The sequence below is a fragment of the Cornus florida genome, unplaced genomic scaffold, assembly GCF_030987335.1.
Source record: "Cornus florida cultivar Cherokee Brave unplaced genomic scaffold, ASM3098733v1 CherokeeBrave_3.0.0_Hap2_Chr03, whole genome shotgun sequence".
Taxonomy (NCBI): Eukaryota; Viridiplantae; Streptophyta; class Magnoliopsida; order Cornales; family Cornaceae; genus Cornus; species Cornus florida.
This window is the reverse complement of record NW_026775573.1, coordinates 33,619,712-33,624,037: the sequence shown is the minus strand read 5'-3', so window position 1 is coordinate 33,624,037 and position 4,326 is coordinate 33,619,712.

Here is a 4,326-nt window from a genome sequence, read left to right as displayed (position 1 = left end):
GGCTAACCTGAACCATTTTGGTCTACCGAAACAGAGAAGGGTTTCACTTCGGTCTACTGAAGTAAAAGTACTGAGAGTGATGTTCAAATCCATAAATCATTTCGGTCGACCGAAACAAGTGTGGGTTTCACTTCGGTCTACCGAAACAGAGATACAGAGAGGATGATATCCAACCTTAAGCATTTCGGACGACCAAAACACAAGGGTGTTTCATTTCGGTCGACCGAACCTTGCCCAGATCTGAATCAAATGGCTATTTCCTCTCGGGCAGTGTGTATAACAGCTCTATTTTTTTATTTGGCTGCTGAAACTCTATAAATAGAGCAAGGGGACTTCGGGATTATGTGTTGCTACACTTGAAAGACATCTTCTAGCATCCAAAGAGTTTTTGTTCTTCATTCATATCATACTCTTGCATCCCATATCATTTATAGAGTGTTGAGCTTTAAATCTATTCATATATATACTCTAGAGTGAGCTGAAAGTTGTGAGCTAATATTTGCATATCAATCTTTGAGAGATTATTTGTATGCAACAAATTTGATCTTCAATTTGTAAGGGCTGGTGTGGCCCAAGAAAGAAGAAGCAAGCTAGCTTTAATTTGTAATGGTTGGTGTGACCCAAAAGAAGACTAAGAGAGGTTATCTCTTAGCAAGGTGGAGCAAGGTATTGCTTCATATAAAGGTTTGCTCTCCACCCGTAAGGAGAAGCCATAGTGGATTGGGAAGTCTCAAGAGGGGTCTTGAGCCAAGGAGTAGGAGTTTCCGAACCTCGCTAAAATCGCTGTGTGAATGTTTGCAATCTCTCTTCCCTTATCTCCTTTATATTTATGCTATTAATTGTTTATGTTTATATCTTGATTATAACATAATTGTTAGAAGAGTTTAGTAGAATTTGCAAATCCAAAAATTGGCCATTGTTTGCCAAAGACTCTATTCACCCCCCCTTCTAGAGTCTATACTTGGGCAACAAAACCCACACTACAAAATAAGCCACGTGAAGGAAACAAAGCAAGAAGAAAATTTTGGCCAAAAACAAATCTTAAGTGGGCCCCGCAAGCATCATTACCACCTTTATCATTTCCTACTTTCGGCTGCCCCTTCACAACTCACCAGATTGTTATTTATATTATATATATAATATATAAACACAAAAGCAATAAAACCAAATCAAAATAAACTTTAGGCGGGACCCGCCAAAGCAACCATTTTTCTTTCTTCTTTCTAATGGACTGGCAGCATCCATTTTGCTTCCGTCTATCCAACACACACACACACACACACATAATGTAACAAATCCAAATCCACTAAACTAAATCTCCAATTTAAAATTAAACAAGATCACTAAAAATCATAAAATAAATTAAATTAAAATCCTAAAATTCGGGTCATCACAACACAGTTTTGGCGATGGTTATCTTCCCAATTCCGCCCATTCCACAGATTGTCACTATGCTATCTGTCGATCCATCTTGTATCCATGAATTAATGTCTTTTACACGAGAATCTATTCCAATTGGGTATGGACCAACACTCAAGACCGTGCGAATCAACTTGTTCCCAATCTCTTTAACAATTTTTTGAATAAAACTAGACTCTTTCCTACAAATTTCAATGAAAATGAATAAAGTAGATTTAAAACGTTATCTATTAAAATGAAACAACAAATGATGATTAGGAGAATAAAATAAAAGAAATTACATGGCGTTCGATTTTGGCCGTTACGACTCATATACAAACATATTGATTGCTGAATATTATGACAATCCCGAAATGATAGAATTACATAGGTTATACGATGTTAAAGATATATAAAAGAAAGAAGACAAGAAAAAAATAAGAACGTTCACAAAATTCAGACTCCAAGTTGAATAAGCAAGTTCATAAAAAGGAATTCATGTTGTTCACAATCCTAATGATATTTCCTTCTTTATCATTCAACTTCTTAATTCCAGAATTTTGCAACTAATGACTTTATTCTTTCCGAGTGATTTTATGTGATTTTAAACACCTTAAAGTTGACGTTACTAAAGCACTTTTAACTTGTACCCAGCTGTACTTCTTTTTATCTGAATTTTAGATATTTTTATAATTTGTTTAATACTTAGTGTGACCTTCACAAGCCTTGGGTTGTAAATAAAAATGATTAAAAATGTTTTTTGTTTTACCCTTTCATGTTCGATCCATCGTTTCTTTTTTTTTTTTTTTTTTTTTTTTTTTTTTTTTTTTTTTTTTTTTTCATCGATACAATGGCTAAAAGTGTATATATATAAATTTATATAAAAAAAATGATAAATTATATATAGATGGTATTTATAGTATTTCAATACATTTCAACTAGTTTAAAACATTTGCATTAAGAGAAAATGTGGAGAGTGGGTAACTAATGGCTTGAATCAATTGAAAATATTCAATCAACAGTATTAACACTACAAGGAAATTACCCATCTGTTAAAACCATCCCTGCCATATCTGCAACTTCTCTCAGAGCTGCCTTCCACCTCTTTATCTTGTCCAAACCCTCCTCTTTTCTTTCTTCCGTCTCTGCCTTAAATTGTTCTTCATGTATAGAAAATGCTTCAGCAAAACTCCGTGTCTGCTTTCTTACATGGGATGGATCCACATGATAGAAGACTCGCAGAATGATATTACCAACAGTCTTCTTGTGCTCAAGGATATTCAAAAGCTCATCAAGACACCATCTTGAAGATGCAGTCTTTTGAGAAGACAATTATTGAAATCTTTGACTCTTGGATTGCTTTCTTTAGTTCAACAGTGATATTATGTCCTCTCTTCAGCCCATCATCATCCCTAAATGTGCGTATTCCTGCATGTCGTAGAGCTGTAAAGGTGATCAGTAAAGGTATTTCGGGTGTCTTCACCTCTGAAACTCAAGAACACGTGATAAGAACATTGACTTGAGGAGGCTTCTGGGATCCTATGGCAGCCATTGAACAATGCTATAAGAGATCAATGAACAAGAGATTTATGTAATCTGTAAAGACACAACCAGTATTTGTGTATGATGTCAATAAAAAAAATAAACCAACAATATTATATGTACTCAAATAGGCGAAGTCAATTAAATCCCATATGTGAACCAAAGTACATAAGGAAAATACTAAAGGATATGGTTTAAGGAATTACACATGATGCAAGGCTTAAATGGAACATGCGTAAGAAAAAATCCAGACACAAAATGCTTCAAAGTGGCTTCACAAAGGTTTTAGCACAACTCAACTCAACAAAATTTCATCTCAATTATTTGTTGTATGCTACATGAGTGTTATTTCACCAGTTGCACTTTCTAGGGTTAATTATAAACGGTGAAAAAAAAAAATAGTAGTAGTATTAGCCCCCAATTTTAACCTATCCAAACAAGTCCAATTTCTAAACCACAATTTTAAAATAAAGACCCAATCAAATAGGCCCAAGCCAAATAAGCTCTAAACAATCATTAAGCTAAAATACAGAGAACTCCTAAATTCTTAATCTTCGCACAAATCACAGAGCTCACTCTTTCTCTCCTTCTAAAGTCTAACCCTATTTCCTCTAAAATTTTCCAACTCTTTATCCCCCTCCCCTCCCCCAATTGACAATTCCTAAATTTGCCGTTGATTATTACTTGAATGAAACTATGCATTGCATGGACTTGTGTAGATTTTGTCTTCGTCTCTGTATCATTGCCGTATATAAAGAGCATTACTTTTCCTCACTAGTGCAGCTGTTGGTTTTTGCCGCACAGTACCAAAACCATGTTTAGTAGATTTTCTCTAATTTTATCTCTAATTGAGGTTATTTTCATTTCAAATTTTGTCCTTCGTTGCCTTAGGCGTTAATCCATCTCAACATACACATTTCAGTTGTGCTCATTTTATGAACATTTTATTTTTTAAAACTGAAAAACATTCTATCCTATAAAGCATGGATAGGCAATAATTGTTGTGTTTGTGAAACTTTGAACTTAATTTCTCCTTTGATCGCACACGCGATTAGCACTCTTCAACATAACCAACATCAGCTTCGATCTTCCCACAATTAAAGAATTGAACCTAGGTGAAAAAAATTTATTTTGTTATTTCTTGCCCTTCGGTCTTTATTACATCTCCATATATATTTTCCGTTTTACTAAATTTATATATTCAAACTTAATCATACTTATTTACATTCCATACTTATTTAAAATTTATGAATGGCCAATTCCTACTAGCTTAAACTTTTAAAACAAATTGGATACAGATAAAGACATACTCCGTATTTGCAGCAACAAATAAAACAGAAGCAGAGAAATTACCGGGAAATAAAAAAAAATAAAACAGAAACAGAA